This window comes from Oryzias latipes, chromosome 10, assembly GCF_053564925.1.
Source record: "Oryzias latipes strain Hd-rR chromosome 10, Olatipes_Hd-rR_3.1".
Taxonomy (NCBI): domain Eukaryota; kingdom Metazoa; phylum Chordata; class Actinopteri; order Beloniformes; family Adrianichthyidae; genus Oryzias; species Oryzias latipes.
In genome coordinates this window covers 9,709,322-9,731,402 of record NC_136246.1, presented here as the reverse complement: position 1 = coordinate 9,731,402, position 22,081 = coordinate 9,709,322, and the positions used below count along the sequence as shown (strand labels likewise).

Here is a 22,081-nt window from a genome sequence, read left to right as displayed (position 1 = left end):
GTTTAGCGACCACTATTTAAATTTATGCATATTTTTAATCGTTTAAATGTAAATTTGAATCCCACTGCAGATTTTGAACCATCACTGTTGCCAGCTGATAGTTGGTTTTTTATGTGTTTTGCTACTCCTTCATTGCTGCAGGCCCTTTTGTTCAACTCAAACCACAATGGGTTCTCTCTCATGTACTTGGAAAATCACATGTTTGACAGCAGCTTGACAGCCTTTGACAAGATGTCGTATTTGATCATCTTTGGACTGTCCCGTTAGCCTCAAGCAACAAAATCCTCAACTGATCACCAATCAAATGTAATTTCTCTGCCAGACACATAAAGTTGAAGTCTGAATATGAGTCTAATGAGGATTCTGCCTAGACTTAGCCAATGCCTCATCAAGGGGACAAATGTACCACTGCAGTACTGTATGGGATCAGAGTTATGAAGCACATTGAAGAGTCATAGTACGATCACAGGCTTGCTTCGGAGCTGCAGTAATCAGTGTCAACCTGCGTGCACCAGTGACCCCATAGTAGGAGCCCAGCTCCCAAGCAACATGAAAGCAAGACAGAGATGCTGCTCTTTTCTGGACACACTGAAAGCATTTCTAAACTTAAGCCCTTCAGTACAGCTTGATATTTATTTGACAAAATCCATCAGTAAACATGCTTAATCGATTATGTGCACTGTTAAGGGCACTATGTGCAGTTGAAAGTGTTATTAACCCCACAAAGCCCACTATATCAAAGAATTGGAGGAAAATTCAAACTATTGCAATGAAGATATTTCTAAATTCTTTGATGAAATTCACAAAAATGGTAATATCGTTCATTTTAGGAGATATAGTTAGTATGAATTATGTTTATGTTTTTGATCACAATAATGTTAGTTTAAGATACAAAAATTATGACATGAATATTCAGGAAAGCCTCATCTTATTTACCCACTGTTTTGATTTGATCCATACATTATTAACATGGTGTAACAGTATTATAGAGAATGAATTATCAGCAAAGTTTGCCATATTTAAATTCAGCAATTAGTCATTTAAAAAAATAGAATAATACAAAATTGAATTATTCTCACCATAAAATTAGCAAAACTTTCCCAGTCAAAAGTATTTCTGAGATTTCAGGGAAGCAGCCATTTTGAAATGAGCAGGTAAGCCCTTCTACTGCCCCTCGTGGAATGATGATGAACTACAGGGCTGAAAACATGGACCAAGTTATATGCAATGGGTTTTAAATGAACGTTTACACTGTCAGAAAAAATGTGCAAAATTTGTACCTTTAGAGGTACAATGGCTTGTCACTGGGGCAGTACCCTCAAGGGTACAAATGTTGTACCCTTTCATATAGGTGCGTATCTGTACCCTTTCACTATGTACCTTTCAAAGGCAAATATGTACCTCTGTGGACTAAATTGTACCTTATAGTGCTATGGTACCATAATGTACCTTTAAAAAAGGTACAAATTTGTTCTTTTAAGGGTACTGCCCCAGTGACAAGCCTTTTGTACCCTTTGATGGCAAATTTGTACCAGATACAGCACATTAAAAGACCAGTATACTGTTTATCACATTTATTAAACATTCAAAACAATTACAATTCTGACATTTCACAGTATGTACAGTGTCACAACAGGTTGCATATATTTACAATTATTAGCAATTTTACAATAATGAAAAATCTATATTTTTCCTTCAGTTCACATTGCATTCATTGTAACTATAACCTTAACATTTGATCAATTGTAAACAGCACATAGCACTTCAGTTACCATTTTTAGCCATGAAATAAAACTTGTGACATTAACAAAAGAAGCACTAGACCTCATTTTAAGTAAATCTTTCTACTGCATTCTACATTTTCTAAAAATAGATAATAAAAAAGTAAACTTATAACCAAGTTTAAATGCATAATTTAAATAATAAAATGCATAAATGTGATAAGATAATATTGATACGAATTCTAAAAAGAAGAACTATAAACACAAAAGATTACCAAGGATTACGTTTATGTCAATACCTAGTAGATCCTCTGCAAGCATCTCTTCTCTTGCTTCGTTGTAGACTTTAGCTAATGGAGCTTTTCTTTGAACAAGCTCAAGCACCTTTGGCACAATACTGGTAAACGCCGTCCTTGAAGCGCTGGCTTAAACTGACAGGTGATGGATGCATTCGGTCAACATCATCAAACAACTGAAAATTGGAAAAAAAATAGAAAATTAATCATTCACTTTATCTAAAACAAACAAAAGACATAAAACATTCTATTATTCTTTGTTGCCTCTTTCATTGCCATTTCCCTTTAGTGATCTCATTGTATAAATATTACTTGGCTTGAATGACTATATATTTATATATGGGTTTAGAAAATTACAATGTTTTTACAATTGAGTTAAAGCTGTTAATGGTCATTTTAGCAGATGTCTCAGCTCATATTGACATTCAAAATGTATTTTAAGCTGAGAACTGATTTAAAATGTCACTGACCCCTGAGGTTGTCTTCAAGAAAGGGTACTTCTTTAGTATATCCTCTCGCACCTTGCTGAACTGGATATGCAGGACATTCACATGACCTTCAACGGATGATGCATCCTCACCAATGACAGCAACCACCTATTGGATCAAATTTAAAAGTCCATATTAATAATAAAAAAATACAACCGCAAGCACTGATTACTGGGGTTAAAGCACTTTGAGATGATGTTTAAAGACATTTTGTGCAGAGTGGTTTGGAGTTGATCAGAAATTAACTTCTGAGTTGTAGGCGGGGTTATTGACATAGTAGTTACCTTCTGCTGATGTCCTATCATCCCTTTGTGTACGCCCTCTCCCTCTAGCTTACAGTCCTTCCAACCTAAAACTAACATTAGTGGTGAAAGCAAAATGGTGACCAATATTGAAGCTTTCTGGCCATAGTTTAGATCAAGCTCAGACGAGTATGATGAAGATGTTAATGGATCTGTTTGTCTGCAAGTGGACGCATCAGAATACAGCAGAGCAGAGGGACTCGGACCCACCTCATTTCGTGTGGTGCGTCACAATAGAGAGCTTCCTCAAACTGCATTTATTTTGTCTGTTCCTGATTCATCCCAATTTGAGTGAATACTCAAATGTGCAGTTTCAAATGTGTTCTTTTAAACGTGCCCATCATGAGAAAAATAATGCGACATGTTAAAAATGGGGGACCCACTCCAATGAAAGTTATTTTTTAAAATGTAGCATTTTTATGATGACATATTGTTATAAGATTTAAGAATAAAACTGTGTTTCTGAATATTTATTTTCTCAAATTGGGATGAATCAGGAGCAGATGAAAAGATGTAATTTGAGAAAGCTTGTAGTTGTTACGTTACAAGCTACATTTGGCAGGCCACAAGCTCCCTGCTCCGCTTGTCTTCATTCTCCTTGTCTGAGTTGGCATCTGGCTCACATCTAGAAGGCTGGATAGCTCCAATATTGCACGCCAATTCTGTTGCTTGGGGGTTGTGAGGGACTGTAAGGTAACGGGAGCGTAAACAATGACATGATGGGAAATTAAGGCCTGTTAACTCTGCAAAACAGTCCTGTCAAGAACTTGAAGGTGAATTCCAATTGAACTGCAGAAACCATGTCCCAGAAAACATTTTTCCCCCTCAAAAACTGCATAATCAATGTCTGTCTTTGTATAATAATAATGGATTGGATTTATCTGCGCTTTTCAAGACACTCAAAGTGCTTACAGTGTGTCCATTATTCATTCACTCCTCATTCATACATGGTGATGGTAGCTACGGTTGTAGCCACAGCTGCCCTAGGGCAGACTGGCTGCCATTTCGCGCCTACGGCTCCTCTGACCATCACCGGGATCATTCATGCACATTGTGAAGTGAAGGAGGGTGAAGTGTCTTGCCCAAGGACACAACGACATTTTTTGGCTGGTGGGAGCGGGGATCGAACCGCCAACCCTTCGGTCATTGGACGACCCGCTCAACCACCTGAGCCACTGTCGCCCGTATAGTCAATATCTTGCTAATTATGCAGAGATTTGTTGAAGGAAATACAGAAGAATTATATGATGAGGACAGTATTCCAGAATGTATTCAATGTGTTGTGACTTACTCGGTGCAATCTGCTGTTTCCCTAGAAAACTTTAAACTAGTTTGGATGATCTGCCTTACTGCACTGTTTGACAACTAAACTGAATTGGAAAGACAGCCTGACTTTGAATGCTTGAAATGACTTTGTGAAAAGATTATTTACTTACTTTGGCAAGAGAGGTGCCTTCAACTCTTCGTCTTGTTGTAGGACTGTGTTGTAATATTATGGTGTCATCTGAGTCCACTTCAGTATCTCCAATTGAACTGGTATTGCAGCTCTTTGCAGGACAACTCTGCTGATCTGTCAAAGTATTAAAGCTTTCAGTTACTGTAATATTTAAATTAGTATGATAGCAAAAACAAAAAAAGTAAAAACAAAGATTTTTAAATACTGACCAACTTAACAGTTTAGCAGATTTATTATCTTGTCTAAGACAGCAATAGGATAAAAAAAACTTATACTTATTTGCCCGTGTTTTGTTCCCCACACTATCCTGTCAAATAAATCATTAACCCTCAGACTCCTATTGATGCAAATATACAATCAAAACTCTTCAGCTCAAAAATGTTCTTAATTTAGCATGTACTTGAAAGCAGAAACACAGATTATTTCCCTTGGAAATAAATTCAGGCATCAAAGGGGAATTTACCCAAAACCATTCAAAACAAAATAGATAAATTACAATTTAAAAGAAAAACTTCACCTTCTGGATTTGCATCTTTGGCCAGACAACTTTCCAACACACCAAGGTTTGGGTTTTTCAACAGGAGATCAAAAACCTGCTCATCAACTTCTGTCTTTGAGTCATCAAACACTTTCAAGTCCAAGGTTGGGATGTTGAACTTTTTGGCAGCTGTGACACAGCAAAATTATGTTTAGAATACAGCACAGAAATTACCTTTAAATTAAAAAGCAATTAAAAAATCTGTTTGCATCACAGCTGACAGTTTATCCACAAAGTTGACTGATTCCTGTAAAGAAAAATGCTGGAAATTGTGATGTTTCCACTCACCGCATTCCCAAAAGGATTTGGAGGTCAGCTGAACTTCAAAACATTTATTTTTTTTGGCGTTCGAGTCATGTTCACGCACAGCTTGGTGGGAAAAAAAATATATTACAAAAAAGAAAAAACATTACAACACCAAAAGGTACCAACACAGCATTTATTCAGATGTAAACCCTGTTCCAAATAAATTTATACATTTTAAAATAGTAATGGCAAATATACAGTTCACAAGCTGCCACAGCAATGTTGCAGAATTTGCAGAACTGCTAAAAAAACACTGGCGACAATGCACTGGCTTCTAAGGGCCTACAGATTTATTTCTTGGAAGTTCATTTAAAAAAATTATTTTTTCCTGGTTTATAAATGAGTTTTTGGTATGGGAAATCGTGACGAGTATCTGGAATCACGGACCTCCATTTAAAAAAAATAATCTGCAGGAGAATGATCAAAATCAACAACATAGTGTAAACTTTGCTTGACCAACAATGAGCGATCATGACAACCTAAACAGTCTGTCAATGTCTTGCATTCGAGAAATGGTGGCTGCGCGCGCACAGCAGCTAAGGCACCGCGGTCAAGTGAGCCGACATCTGTGGAAGTGCGGTCTCGCTAGCCGTCACTGACTTTTTGCATGCGCGTTTACATCATAGTTTACGGTGCACACCACCAGCGAGCTGAAAAAGACGGTATAAAGCACTAATATCACCCATGTCACAGTTACTCATTATCAAATAACATGTACTGTGCTCAGAAATCAATGAGAGATATTGCAGCTCTATATTGTCATTTGATGTACAGATTTATTCATTTATATTGCATGTCAGACCATTCTATAATGAACTACCAAGAATAATGTGTTTGTTTGAAATATATGCAATCAGACAGATTCTAAAAGTGAGTTTGAACACTAACAAGAGTGTTTTGTGTGTTGTTGAGCATGGCATGGAATGGAATGAAACAAAAATAAAGATTCTCCACGTAAAATGCCACATCTGGTCCAGTCATGTCAATTCATTCTAAAGTGGCTTCTGTCTAAGATTACACAAAACTTTCAAGGGATTATTGTTGGTAAGGATCTTAATTAATATCATAAGAAGTTTCAAGAAGATTTACTGTATAAAATGAGTGATATTGCCATTATAGTCTCATTCAGGCTGTCTCATTCAAAGTCAGAGTGTAACATGGAAAACACCCCAAATGCCACTTTATTAAAAGATTACACAAAAGTTTCACTGGATTATTGTTGGTAAGCATCTTACCTAATATCACAGCAAGTTTGAAGAAGATTTACTGTATAAAATTAGAGATATTGTCATTATAGTCTCATTAAGGCTGTCTCATTCAGTCAGCATATAACATGGAAATCACCCAAAATGCCACTTTATTAAAAGATTACACAAAAGTTTCACTGGATTATTGTTGGTAAGCATCTTACCTAATATCACAGCAAGTTTGAAGAAGATTTACTGTATAAAATTAGAGATATTGTCATTATAGTCTCATTCAGGTCTCCTCATTCAGTCAGCATATAACATGGAAACCACCCAAAATGCCACTTTATTAAAAGATTACACAAAAGTTTCACTGGATTATTGTTGGTTAGTATCTTAACTAATATCAAAGCACGTTTGAAGAAGATTTACTGTATAAAATTTGAGATATTGCCATTATAGTCTCATTCAGGCTGTCTCATTCAAAGTCAGAGTGTAACATGGAAAACACCCAAAATGCCACTTTATTAAAAGATTACACAAAAGTTTCACTGGACTATTGTTGGTTAGTATCTTAACTAATATCAAAGCACGTTTGAAGAAGATTTACTGTATAAAATTAGAGATATTGTCATTATAGTCTCATTCAGGCCTCCTCATTCAGTCAGCATATAACATGGAAACCACCCAAAATGCCACTTTATTAAAAGATTACACAAAAGTTTCACTGGATTATTGTTGGTTAGCATCTTAACTAATATCACAGGAAGTTTGAAGAAGATTTACTGTATAAAAGTAGAGATATTGTCATTATAGTCTCATTAAGGCTGTCACATTCAGTCAGCATATAACATGGAAATCACCCAAAATGCCACTTTATTAAAAGATTACATAAAAGTTTCACTGGATTATTGTTGGTAAGGATCCTAACTAATATCACAGGAAGTTTGAAGAAGATTTACTGTATAAAATTAGAAATATTGCCATTATAGTCTCATTCAGGCTGTCTCATTCAGTCAGCATATAACATGGAAACCACCCAAAATGCCACTTTATTAAAAGATTACATAAAAGTTTCACTGGATTATTGTTGGTAAGGATCCTAACTAATATCACAGGAAGTTTGAAGAAGCTTTACTGTATAAAATTAGAGATATAGCCATTATAGTCTCATTCAGGCTGTCTCATTCAGTCAGCATATAACATGGAAACCACCCAAAATGCCACTTTATTAAAAGATTACACAAAGGTTTCACTGGATTATTGTTATTTATGATGTTCATGATTATCCCAGCAAGTTTGAAGAAGATTGACTGGAGAAAATTAGAGAAAGTCAAGTTATAGACCAATTCACAGTCATAGTGTAATATTTAAACCTTACAAAATACCCTTTTTTCAAAGGTGACGCTAAACGTTCACTGGATTACTGTTAGTAATGGTCTCCATGATCATCACAGCAAGTTTGAAGAAGAATGACTGTAGAAAAGTAAAGATATTGACATAATAGACCAATTCAGGCCTCCTTATTCATAGTATAAAATGTTTATAAACCTCTATATTAAGTAAATACATGGTTAGAGTATTTTTCTGCAGTAAATCTTCAAACTTGCTGTGATGAACATGAACATCATCACCAACAATAACCCAGTGAAATTTTAGCGTCACCTTTTAATAAAGTAGCATTTTAGATAGTTTACATGTTACACTCTGAGTATGAATGAAGAGGCCTGAATCGGTCTATTAGATCAATTTCTTTAATTTTCTCCAGTCAATCTACTTCAAACTTGCTGTGATGTTAGTAAACATCATCACCAACAATAATCCAGTGGACGTTTTATGTCTCCTTTGGAAGAAGTGGCATTTTGGGTGGATCAAATGTTCTACTTTAACTATAAAGGGAGGATGCCTAGGAGAACTAAAACTTTCATATCTGTAATTTTCTCCAGTCAATATTCTTCAAACTTGCTGAGATGATCATGAAAATTATTACTAACAATAATCCAGTGAATTTTTGTGTAATCTTTTAATATATTGGCATTTTGGGTGGTTTCCATGTTATATGCTGACTGAATGAGACAGCCTGAATGAGACTATAATGGCAATATTTCTAATTTTATACAGTAAATCTTCTTCAAACTTCCTGTGATATTAGTTAGGATCTTTACCAACAATAATCCAGTGAAACTTTTATGTAATCTTTTAATAAAGTGGCATTTTGGGTGGTTTCCATGTTATATGCTGACTGAATGAGACAGCCTGAATGAGACTATAATGGCAATATTTCTAATTTTATACAGTAAATCTTCTTCAAACGTGCTTTGATATTAGTTAAGATACTAACCAACAATAATCCAGTGAAACTTTTGTGTAATCTTTTAATAAAGTGGCATTTTGGGTGATTTCCATGTTATATGCTGACTGAATGTGACAGCCTTAATGAGACTATAATGACAATATCTCTAATTACATACAGTAAATCTTCTTCAAACTTGCTGTGATATTAGTTAAGATGCTAACCAACAATAATCCAGTGAAACTGTTGTGTAATCTTTTAATAAAGTGGCATTTTGGGTGATTTCCATGTTATATGCTGACTGAATGTGACAGCCTTAATGAGACTATAATGACAATATCTCTAATTATATACAGTAAATCTTCTTCAAACTTGCTGTGATATTAGTTAAGATGCTAACCAACAATAATCCAGTGAAACCTTTGTGTAATCTTTTAATAAAGTGGCATTTTGGGTGGTTTCCATGTTATATGCTGACTGAATGAGACAGCCTGAATGAGACTATAATGGCTATATCTCTAATTTTATACAGTAAACCTTCTTCAAACTTCCTGTGATATTAGTTAGGATCCTTACCAACAATAATCCAGTGAAACTTTTATGTAATCTTTTAATAAAGTGGCATTTTGGGTGGTTTCCATGTTATATGCTGACTGAATGAGACAGCCTGAATGAGACTATAATGGCAATATTTCTAATTTTATACAGTAAATCTTCTTCAAACTTCCTGTGATATTAGTTAGGATCCTTACCAACAATAATCCAGTGAAACTTTTATGTAATCTTTTAATAAAGTGGCATTTTGGGTGATTTCCATGTTATATGCTGACTGAATGTGACAGCCTTAATGAGACTATAATGACAATATCTCTAATTTTATACAGTAAATCTTCTTCAAACTTCCTGTGATATTAGTTAAGATGCTAACCAACAATAATCCAGTGAAACTTTTGTGTAATCTTTTAATAAAGTGGCATTTTGGGTGATTTCCATGTTATATGCTGACTGAATGTGACAGCCTTAATGAGACTATAATGACAATATCTCTAATTATATACAGTAAATCTTCTTCAAACTTCCTGTGATATTAGTTAAGATGCTAACCAACAATAATCCAGTGAAACTTTTGTGTAATCTTTTAATAAAGTGGCATTTTGGGTGATTTCCATGTTATATGCTGACTGAATGAGACAGCCTTAATGAGACTATAATGACAATATCTCTAATTTTATACAGTAAATCTTCTTCAAACTTGCTGTGATATTAGGTAAGATGCTTACCAACAATAATCCAGTGAAACTGTTGTGTAATCTTTTAATAAAGTGGCATTTTGGGTGATTTCCATGTTATATGCTGACTGAATGTGACAGCCTTAATGAGACTATAATGACAATATCTCTAATTATATACAGTAAATCTTCTTCAAACTTGCTGTGATATTAGTTAAGATGCTAACCAACAATAATCCAGTGAAACTTTTGTGTAATCTTTTAATAAAGTGGCATTTTGGGTGGTTTCCATGTTATATGCTGACTGAATGAGACAGCCTGAATGAGACTATAATGGCTATATCTCTAATTTTATACAGTAAAGCTTCTTCAAACTTCCTGTGATATTAGTTAGGATCCTTACCAACAATAATCCAGTGAAACTTTTATGTAATCTTTTAATAAAGTGGCATTTTGGGTGGTTTCCATGTTATATGCTGACTGAATGAGACAGCCTGAATGAGACTATAATGGCAATATTTCTAATTTTATACAGTAAATCTTCTTCAAACTTCCTGTGATATTAGTTAGGATCCTTACCAACAATAATCCAGTGAAACTTTTATGTAATCTTTTAATAAAGTGGCATTTTGGGTGATTTCCATGTTATATGCTGACTGAATGTGACAGCCTTAATGAGACTATAATGACAATATCTCTACTTTTATACAGTAAATCTTCTTCAAACTTCCTGTGATATTAGTTAAGATGCTAACCAACAATAATCCAGTGAAACTTTTGTGTAATCTTTTAATAAAGTGGCATTTGGGGTGTTTTCCATGTTACACTCTGACTTTGAATGAGACAGCCTGAATGAGACTATAATGGCAATATCTCTCATTTTATACAGTAAATCTTCTTCAAACTTGCTGTTATATTAGTGAACATCATTAACAACAATAATCCATTGAAAGTTTTGTGTAATCTTAGACAGAAGCCACTTTAGAATGAATTGACATGACTGGACCAGATGTGGCATTTTACGTGGAGAATCTTTATTTTTGTTTCATTCCATTCCATGCCATGCTCAACAACACATAAAACACTTTTGTTAGTGTTCAAACTCACTTTTAGAATCTGTCTGATTGCATATATTTCAAACAAACACATTATTCTTGGTAGTTCATTATAGAATGGTCTGACATGCAATATAAATGAATAAATCTGTACATCAAATGACAATATAGAGCTGCAATATCTCTCATTGATTTCTGAGCACAGTACATGTTATTTGATAATGAGTAACTGTGACATGGGTGATATTAGTGCTTTATACCGTCTTTTTCAGCTCGCTGGTGGTGTGCACCGTAAACTATGATGTAAACGCGCATGCAAAAAGTCAGTGACGGCTAGCGAGACCGCACTTCCACAGATGTCGGCTCACTTGACCGCGGTGCTAAGGCAGGCTGACATATGGGAAGGACTGCCATACTGCGGTGTAAAAAATAAATAAAAATAAAACGTTATTGGACTCCTACACATTACAGATTAAAATGATTAATGCATTGAATTCGACGGACCTGATAAATATCAGCAGGAATTATGGAGCTGGTCGTTTCAAAAGTAGCTGGCTTCCTTACTAAGAAAGACAGAAAGACAAAAAGAAAAAAAAAAAAAAGGGGGGGGGGGGGGGGTAGGCAACAACAACCGGTGCATCAACGCCAGCGTACATCGGTAAAACGGCGACAAAATTATCTAGTGAAAAAATGTATATATTTCAATGTATTTAACGGAACGCGGTACAACACCAATAAAAACAACAACTTAATTTATTTAATGGCTGCATTTAGCTGAACTTCAAACGGCTGAGGCTAACCGTTAGCAAACTCCCGCTCATAGTTTTCAATCTCCTCACAGGCACATACACGGTGGAAAAGCAGCATTCCACTACACAAAAGTTATTCCTTACAGATAAAATAACCGAACCCGCTTAAAACAAGTTTCCAACTTATTTTTGAGCAATTAGCAGACTTACCTCAGTCACAGCCTCTATCTTCCTCCGGCCGCTGCGGGATTACAAAATGGCGGAAGAAACGAAACTTAAGAAAGTAGAGTGGGCGTGGTCTCGCTGGTTTACTCCAACATATTTCCTCTACGATTTTACACCTACTTAAATAAAAATTACTGATGGTAACTCCGAAAAAAAGTACTCCCTCATTTTTCCTGTGTAGGTACAAAAGCTAAAAGGTACTAATATGTACACAAAATGTAACGTAGTAACAGAGAAATTTACTTTTTTATGAGAATGTATGATTAGAAAGAAAATAACTTAAATTAACAGCTCAAAGACTAGAAATTTAAATTGAACTTAGGCCAAGTTAAAGCACACCATATAAGGTTAAAAACATCAAATAATTTTGTCTACATTGTGCTTTTGTTCTAAATTAAAGGCAAAACTTAAAACAGCTCTTATATAAGTAAAAAAAAACAAAAACAGGTTCACACTAATACATGTTTAAAAGTTATTATCTTGATGCTCTGCACAATCAATAAAATATAATGTGCTTGTGTACTGTTCAGAACTAGTCATAAAAGATGTGTGGTCTCTTAAATATATTTGGTTATTTTGTGCATCTTTTCCAAATAACCAACAATGTATTAAATGATTTTGGGTGACGTTTCATACACTTTGAATTATTACTTTTGTCACACAAGTGATTGTACCTTTGTTTGTGGAATAAAGGGTCCAAATATGGGCCCTCTGATGGTTGGAAACATATTTGTACCTTTTTTATCCTTAAATGGTACATATGAGTACCCTAAGGTGTAATTATGACTCACTTAGGGTACAAATTCACCATTTGTACCCTAAGTGTTCACAAACGTACCCCAACCGTACCCTTTTTTCTGACAGTGTAGACAACATTAATTAGTTAGGGGTATCAGAAATGCGTGTATCAAATACAATATAAAGGGTTGTACAGGGTCAGTGCACATTTGTGTTAGTGTGACTGCAAACTGAAGCAGCTTTGAAGAAGTAGAATCGAAGTGGATGATCACGCCGTGATGTGGCGTGTTGCTTTTAAAAACGTCATAGTTTCTCTGCAGTGGCATTGAGAGTTGTACTCTGATGGATTAGAAAGGTTTTCAGTTTAAGGCTATGTTGTTGTCAAGCAGCACTAGATCATATCAGTGTTCAGAGGGATCAGGGTCTCACAGCTCTGAGTAAAGTAAAAGAACACAAAGCAATTGAGTGTCCAATTTTAAGTGTGAATTGTCAGGTACCGGGGCAAGGGCAGTTTGGTTAGGCTTTTGTTTTTTCACTTCCGGGTTTTTCTGGGCTTTATTTTGGCGTTTCCGGTTTTCGTGCAGTTCTCGTTCTCACGGTCTTTACGTTCTGTTATTATTTTCACCTGTGGCAAATCACGCTGAAAGTATTTAACCTGTGTCTCCCCTGTCCTCATCACGGGACCATTTTGCCTACTTTGTTTGTGGTTGTTCAGCTTCTAGCATTAAGCAGTTTTTTCGTCTTTGATCTCCTGCGTCCTGCGCTTGTGTCCTCACCTGCAAGTCCTGACATGCTAGAAGTATAAATATAAGTTTGATTTAATGGAATACATGATATTTAAACTGACATATTGAGTGTTAAATCGTTTTTTGGGAATACCGTACATTTATAAACAATTTGACAGAAGCTCCATTTTAAAATGTATTTTTTACGTATTTACTTATTTTGTATTAATTTTCCCAAAAAAATAGTATCTGTGATTGAAGACTTTGAATTTTGGAGAGCCTGTAAAAAGCCTGTACACTCATCAGGGTTTCAAAGAAGTGTATTATTTTAATTGGTTATTTTAACATTTGTGCTTTACTGAATGGTTCGTTCTGTCTGTTCTCCCAGTCAATATAAAATCACTTTAAAAAAGGATTTTCCTGTTTGTGATACAGAGACTGACAAGATGTTGTTTAAAGAAGTCTGTTTTTCCTTAGTTAATATACACACAACGATGAATGAAATTATGTTATAAGTGATATTCATACCAATACAATCCAAGACTGTTTCATTTGGCCATTGAACAATTAGGCAAATTTAAAGTTGTTGTGCTGTCCGATTGGCTTTGTTTTTTCTGCTTTACATTCTGCTCTCGCCCAGATTCCACTTACCAAGTGTTACTTAATCACACTCATTTGGTCCCCCTGTGAGCCATGGTATAGAAGTGACAGTTTCTCCCACTGCCTGTCAGTTCATTGTCCCTTAGCTTTACTCCCAGCAAGTGATAGTTCTCATAGGTTTTGCGTGTTTGTTCTGGACATGTTTTCTGTCCCTGGTTGAGATTTAGTTGCATTGATGGACAGATGAAGCATTGAAGCTTTTTATCTAGTTGGTTTACCCCAGTACAGTGCGTCCTGGAGCTTAATTTGTTTTAGTAATAATAATCAGCCTGAGCAGGTGTTTATTGTGGATAAAACCGGCCTCTTCTTGAAGAAGATTCCCTCTCGCACTTAACTGATGAAAGAGGAGGCACTGGCTCCAGTGTTTAAGAAACAGAGGGAAACTCCTAATGTATGTTGTAAAGTACGCTGGTACAGTCTATGGAAAATAACTATTTGGAAATTATGAAAATTATCATTTACAGTGAGGTGAGGTGGTAGCGTTATAGACAATAAATGAAACAAGCATCAATACACACATTTCTCCGTAGGGTTGCTGGACACTCCCCTAGATAAAGGGTGAGAAGCTTGGTCACCCGCAGAGAGCTCGGAGTAGAACCGCTTCTCCTCCACATCGAGAGCAACCAGTTGAGGCGGCTCGGGCATCTAGTCTGGATGCCTCCTGGACGCCTCCCTGGGGAGGTGTTCCGGGCTTGTACCACTGGGCGGAGGCCTCGGGCGAAGACCCAGGACACACTGGCCTGGCAATGCCTCGGAGTCCCCCCAGAGGAGCTGTAGGAAGTGGCTGGGGAGAGGGAAGTCTGGGCATCTATTTTATTGTAGATTGGGGGTGGGTGGGGGTGACAGGGTAACAGGACAGCATCTGGTTATTAGATTGATGGTTGCATGATTCTATGCTTTCTGTTTGCTTAAGAGACTGTAGGCTACTCTTCAAACATTTAAACAGGATTGACAAACATTCCTGAACACTTTGAACAAGCTGGAGTGCAAGTTTATCTCAGTTATTAACAAAAACTTTTAGAGTTAAAAACAAAAGAACAGATATTCTTGGATAATAAATCTACCCAAAGTTTTGGGTAGGAAGGTGTGCATTTAAAAAAAGTCTTTAGTGGCATCTCCTCTTTAACCTGGATTAACATCAACATGGTCTGAATGCTTGCACACAGTCCGTTCCAGCTGAGACCCACTGAACTGTTTCAGTCACGTGTAACTAATCATCATCCCTGATGGCACTCAGACGGTACAGCAGATGTGGCTCACAACTACTGTCCAGTCTGTACTGCATTCAATTGAATGAACCTTAAATGAAAGATAAAAAAGGGGGGGGGTGTTTTTATGAGTTTTTTTTCTGTTTAAACAGGGTGAAAAAGGTTTTAACGACTGTGTTTTCTCAGCAAAAAAGCTTAATAGCTCTGAAATTATGAGATAAAAAGGAAATACTTAGTTCAAAACTTTAAAAACTTGTCTCCTTTTCTAGGACATAATTTCTGCAGAGCAGGAGGAGTTCATTAGAAATTCGTCCCTGAGCTGTGGGTGGTACTGTTGGCGTGGAGTGAGCCTCTTTTCATTTTACATCATCCTTTTGTTAACACTACCAGCTCAGATGAGGAAAAAAAAGGCCAAATCGGAATTGTTTCCCTACCCTACTGCTTCTCCTTACTCTTACATTTAGCCCTTCAAAACCAAAAGCAGCGCTGTACTGGTCCATTGTGGTGAAGAGACAGCTGAGCAAGAAGGCAAAACTCTCAATTTACTGTCGATATTCTTTCCGATACTCACCTATGGTCATGAGCTCTGAGTCGAAAGAACGAGGTCCCGAATACAAGCAGCTGAAATGAGCTTCCTCCGTAGGGTGGCCAGGTGCTCCCTTAAAGATAGGAGGAGGCGCTCGGTCACTTGCAGAGAGCTTGGAGTAGAACCGCTTCACCTCCACATAGAGAGGAGTTAGTTGAGGTGGCTCGGGCATCTAGACCGGATGCCTTCTGGACGCCTCCCTGGGGAGGTTTTCCGGGCGTGTCCCACTGGCCGGAGGCCCCGGGGAAGACCCAGGACACGCTGGAGAGACTACGCTTCTTGGCTGGCTTGGGAACATCTCGGGTCCCCTCAGAGGAGCTGGAGGAAGTGGCCGGGGCGAGGGAAGTCTGGGCATCTTTTCTTAGATGGCTGCCCCACAACCTGGTCCCGAATAAGCGGGAGAAGATGGATGGATGGATGGATGGATGGATGGATGGATGGATGGAAGCGTTTTCAAACTGAATGTTTTCATCTGCTCCTGACTTCCCATGATTTGAATAAAGACATTTTCAGTAACAGTTTTATTCTTAATATTCTTTGTTTATGTCCTCCATCATCAAACAAAGTGCCGCAAGGACATGTTAAGAACACCAAAAATCACAATTTTCATTGGAGTGGGTCTTTAAATCTACAGAAGTAGCCAAAACAAACTTCTAGCTATCAACTGTAAGAAAATCTAGAAAACAGACTTTAGGATTCTCTGACCTCTAATTTTATCACAGGCTTGCCACAGTTTGAACCTGCAATTCAAACGTAACAACTTGGATAATCAAATTTCTGCCTGAAAGATTTTTAATTACCATTCCATTATTGTTCTGATAAAAACAAAATATTACACTACAAACATAGTCAAACGTGCATTTATAACGTCATTATGGTTGAATGCTGAACGTCCTTCTTTAAAATAGGCGCTTTGAGTCATTTCATGCCTTTTTACCCACCATGGTTGTATTTTATTGACGAATTGAGCACCAACAATTGCATTATAAACTGTATTTAAATATTTTCATACTCAATTTCTGTGTGCAGACACGTGCACAGCCAAACAACTAATTGTAAAATAATAGAATGCAGTGGTTAACAGCCTTGCCTCACTTTTAGAAGGCCCTGATTCAAATCTGTTTGCTTGTTCTCCTCGTGCATGTGTGGGTTGTCTCCAGTTTCCTCCCACAACATGTCCTTAGGTGTGTATGTATCTGTACATGTGTGATTGTTTGGCCCTGTGACGCACTGCTGACCCATCCAAGGTGTACCCCACCTTCGCCTAGCAAAAGCTGGAATAGGTTCCAGCGACCCCGTGATTCCAAAAGAGATCCAGTGGGTTCAGAAAGTGGATGGATTATATTGCTTGCCACTCTATAAGTTTGTCTGTGATCTAAAGCCTCTGTGTGAGAATGGCTTTTTTAAATTCACACATTCATTCTAAAGTGTCTCCCCGACAGGTTATGCTTCTAAAGCTGTCTTAACATCACAGTTCTAGTTTACAGAGCTTGAAGCATTGCTTTGAATGTGTTTAATTCTTGTCTATACTGCCAGAGGAGTGAGGACTTTTTGTTATTGTTTTATTGAAAAGCTGGCTGCAACAACGAGTATCATTCATTTCACCTGACTGCTGTGACTGTTGCACCACCAGTGACTTCTCCATTGTTGAGTTGCCAAAGCTGTTTGGGACCTATTGCTCAGTGCAATTGCATTGTTGTGTGTCTCTGTGCCTGAATGTTGCACCCCTTAAAGCTGCACGTTGAGACAATAAACAATGTGGATATTTTTGAGTTGGCACCCCAGGGCTGCCCTGGAGCCATGAGCATTACAACTGCACAGATACTGTGAAAAGTTGTTTCCATTCAGGGCAGTTTGAGGATGTTCTGTTTGAGTGTTAGGAGCTGCACTTCCTAGTAAAAATAAAAAGGCCTTAAGCTTAGTGTCATGGAAATATGTATTTTTTTTTCTTTAAAAAAAATATGTAAGTAAATTAGATTAATATTCCTAAAATCCACACTGTTTTTATATAAAGTTTGCTCTTTTATTTGTGTTTGTCTTTCAAGTAATAAATGGTTCATCTAAATCAGGGGTCTCAAACTAGCGGCCCGCGGGCTATTTGCGGCCCCCAAGATGATATTTTGCGGCCCCCGCCGTAATATGAAAGTTCAATGTTAATGCGGCCGCCAGTTTGTATGAATGACACTTTTTCATTGACGTGCGCGGAGCTGACAAACCAACCAATCACAGTGGGGTAAATGACTCTTGGGGGCGTGACAATGACAGGACTTGAAAGCAGGAGAACATTTAAGGCAGGACACCTGACAGCCTCCTCCCCGGACCACATTAAGGAGTTCATTACTTTCCTTTTTAGAACGTATTTATTCGCTCGTAATTTTCTAAATACATGCAGTCAGTTCTGAAATTTTCTCAGGGCGCCACGGAGCCGGAGGAGGGTTAAGGTTATGGTTACACGCGGTGGCGCATGACCAAACGGTTCTCATGCACGGCTGTTTTGGCAGGACACCGCTCCCGCGAGAGATGGTCAGCTGAGTAGAATAAATGTCCCACACCTACATGCATGACAGCTAACGGGCTTTAACATTAAACACGTGCGAGCAACAACAAGATTTAGTCTTAGACACACTAAAAATACGTGGGGAAAATGCAACGATAGACGTGTTTGAGATGAACCAGCGCCTCGCCTGGATCGTTGGGGAGACCAGGCCTGGGGGGGGGGGGGGGGGGGGGGGGGGGGGGGTGAAGGTGAATCTGCAGCGAGACTGAAAGAGAACAGGAAGTTGGAGTTGTCCTTAAAATTCAATTTAGTTTTAATATGCATCTCCCCCTTAGTAAGATCTGTGTTATTATATGTTTTATATTTATTTGAATGTTTTGTAATGGATGTAGCCTTTTTTAAATCAATTGGTATTTTAAGTTATTTTAATTAATCACTCAACTACAAAAAACCCATCAGGACACATGTCCCATAATGCATTGTTTTACAGTCATCAGGGCAGCTTTCAGTCAGTGTAGTACTAAATTTCCAGCTGTGTTCGCGTAGGTTGGCTCCTTGCTTCCGCCCCGTTCTCGTGATAATTTTGTGATGATTGACAGGTGATGTTGGAGCAAAAACAATAACATACGTCACACACCAGGTGATCTGCGCAGCGTTCCGTCCACCTGGGTGATCTCAAACATGCTTATTGTGCATCTTGGCTGCACTTATAAATTTCAATCAGTTTTTGAGCTTTTCTCTGATCTCAGGTATCTGTATCGATTGTTCTGATCTCCGGTGAACAGCGCCCGTTCTTTTACTGACCACAGTTTGAATTCAACTATAAAAATATAGGAGTGGCTGACCGGCTGCTCTGCAATAACTTGTGACCAGGGTTTGAATGTGCAAAAAGTCATAAGAAAGAAAATCCAAAAATGGTTACTGAATTTTGTTTCTCCTTTACTGATTTGTGGTTTAAAGAGTATAAACTTTGAAAAAAAAAAACATTCAACACAGACTCAAAATTGGGAGCACATCCTCTCTGACTTCTCCACCTTAAATTTCAATAAGTCCAAGTAATGTCCAGATATACTGACAATCATCTTCATCCACACTGAGGGTCTCAGCTGTTTGGGAGGAAGTGCTGTCAAGTGTCCAGCAGTGAGAAGAAGTCAAGAGAAGCTGTGATCAGAAGAATCATTGATGATGGTTTCAGAACTGTAAAATTCGAGTCTTCTTTTGTGTTTAATAGTTATAATTCAACAGTGTTAACTGAACTGTGTTTATAAGGACGTTTAAATGAGAAAATAGTAGATATGGAAGACTAAATAAACAGAAATGTATTACTGATTTATTTACTTATTGATTTTTTTATTATGTCTTCTTCTTTCTCTTTCGGCTTTTCCCATCAGGGGTCGCCACAGCAAATCATCGTTTTCCACCTCACTCTATCATGAACATCTTCTACCCTAACGTTAGCCAACTTCATGTCCTCTGTTAAGACATCCATATATCTCCTCTTTGGCCGTCCTCTTGCCCTCCTGCCAGGCAGCTCCATCTCCAACATCCTTCTACCAATATATCCACTATCCCTCCTCTGAACATGTCCAAACCATCTCAGTCTGGCTTCTCTGACTTTGTCGCTAACACAGGCAACATGAGCCGTCCCTCTGATGTACTCGTTCCTTATGCTGTCTAACGTGGTCACTCCTAAGGAGAACCTCAACATCTTCATCTCCGCTACCTCCATCTCAGCCTCTTGTCTCTGTCTCACTGCTACCGTCTCTAACCCATAGAGCAGAGCTGGTCTCACCACTGTCTTGTACACCTTTCCTTTGAGTCTTGCTGGCACTCTTCTGTCACACAACACTCCTGACACTTTCCTCCACCCGCTCCAACCTGCCTGCACTCGCCTCTTCACCTCTTTTCCACAATCCCCATCACACTGAACTGTTGACCCCAAGTACTTAAACTCCTGCACCTTCTTCACCTCAGCCCCCTGTAACCTAACGCTTCTACCTTGATCCCTCTCGTTCAGACACATGTATTCTGTCTTACTACGACTGACCTTCATGCCTCTTCTTTCCAGAGCAAACCTCCACCTCTCCAGCTGTTCCTCCACCTGCTCTCTACTCTCACTGCAAATTACAATGTCATCCGCAAACATCATTGTCCAGGGAGATTCCTGTCTTACCTCGTCTGTCAGCCTGTCCATCAGCATAGCAAACAAAAAAGGACTCAAAGCTGATCCTTGGTGTAGTCCCACCTCCACCTTGAACTCCTCTGTCTGACCTACAGCACATCTCACCACCGTCATACTTCTCTCATTCTCATTCTCATTCTCATACTTCTCATTCATACATTGATTTTTTTATTATGCATTTTATTTTATTTGAATGAGAGTTTTATAAGTACATTTTGTACAGAAAACAGTTAATAATAGAGTATAATTAATAGTATAGTATATGTTCCATACAAATTTACTGGCTGTCAGACACTCACAAGTTGCCCATGTGTGCGCTGAAGTTGCGCCCTGCCTCAGCGAATCCCTGCCTTTAGTGGCCCCCAGGCAAATTGAGTTTGAGACCCCCTGATTTACATCATAATCAACAGGCGCTCTGGTTTAGTTGGTTAAAGCGCCTGTCTAGTAAACAGGAGATCCTGGGTCCAAATCCCAGCAGTGCCTCTAAAGAAAAGTATCACATATGTAGCAGCATATCTGTCCATGCTGAAGGCCCAGAAATCAAAAGTCTCCTTTCTGGTAGAAAATTACTAACATATTTGTTGTTAATGGAAAATTATTGAGTTTTTTTTTAAATTAGTTTCTTTTCTTTTTTTCATTCTTACTTTAATTTTTTTCAAAAAGATGTATAAGACATTACAAAAAACTTTAGAAGACAGGCAAGTTTGGCTTAAAATTTTTGTATACCAAAGAAAAAACGTTAAAATCATTTAATGTATTCAACGATTGTGAAAAACCATTTACATTACCATTAATAGGCGCTGCGGCTTAGTTGGTTAAAGCACCTGTCTCGTAAACAGGAGATCCTGGGTTCAAATCCCAGCAGTGCCTCTAAAGAAAAGTATCACATATGTAGCAGCATATCTGTCCATGCTGAAGTCTGAAAACAAAATTATCCTGGTAGAGAAATGCTTACATGCCATTAAAGGAAAATCAGTGATTTTTTTTTTTGCTTATTCTTACTTACATTTTTTTCAAAAAATTCTGGCATTACAAAAACATTAGAAGACAACCAATTTTGCCTTTAATTTATTGTATTAAAAAAAAGAAATTTTTAGATGTATTCATGGATTTTGAAAAAACATTTACTTCATTGTCATCAGGCGCTGTGGCTTAGTTGGTTAAAGCACCTGTCTAACAGGAGATCCTGGGTCCAACTCCCAGCTGTGCCTCTAAAGAAAAGTATCACATATGTAGCAGCATTTCCGTCTATGCTGAAGTCTGAAAACAAAATTATCCTGGTATAGAAATGCTTACATGTGCCATTAATGGAAAATCTGTATTTTTTTTCTCTTTTTTGCTTATTCTTACATTTTTTTCAAAAAGATCTGGCACTACAAAAACATTAGAAGGGAAGCTATTTTGCTTTTAAATTATTGTATAAAAAACAAAAATCTGGATTCAATTAGTCTTAAACTGTTGAAAAAATAAAACCATCATCTCACTTACTTAAAAACCCATCCATCCATCATTGCATCTATCCATCAGTTTTCAATCTATCCATCAGTCCATCCTTCACCCATCCCTGCATCTATCAATTTTTCCAGCCTTCCATCATTCTTCTGTCATCTGTAGATCAATCTATCCATTCACCGTTCTTC

At 37.5% G+C, this 22,081-nt stretch overlaps 1 long non-coding RNA gene and 2 other non-coding genes across 4 annotated transcripts; 2 read left to right on the top strand and 1 right to left on the bottom strand.

Moving 5' to 3' along the window:
* Positions 1-1,559: 1,559 nt before the first annotated feature.
* LOC144994714 (uncharacterized) lies at positions 1,560-12,203 on the bottom strand. Of its 2 annotated transcripts, none has more exons than XR_013658304.1 (6): positions 11,831-12,203; positions 5,090-5,170; positions 4,781-4,930; positions 3,354-4,377; positions 2,488-2,613; positions 1,560-2,193 (listed from the first exon to the last, which is right to left on the bottom strand). It is a non-coding gene; the product is annotated as an uncharacterized LOC144994714 (long non-coding RNA). The 2 variants fall into 2 exon arrangements; XR_013658303.1 differs by having other exon boundaries at positions 4,244-4,377; positions 11,831-12,193.
* Positions 12,204-20,850: 8,647 nt separating this feature from the next.
* On the top strand, positions 20,851-20,924 carry trnat-agu (transfer RNA threonine (anticodon AGU)). Its single transcript has one exon. It is a non-coding gene; the product is annotated as a tRNA-Thr (tRNA).
* A 313-nt stretch (positions 20,925-21,237) lies between these two features.
* Positions 21,238-21,311, top strand: trnat-cgu (transfer RNA threonine (anticodon CGU)). The gene has a single exon. It is a non-coding gene; the product is annotated as a tRNA-Thr (tRNA).
* Positions 21,312-22,081: the final 770 nt, after the last annotated feature.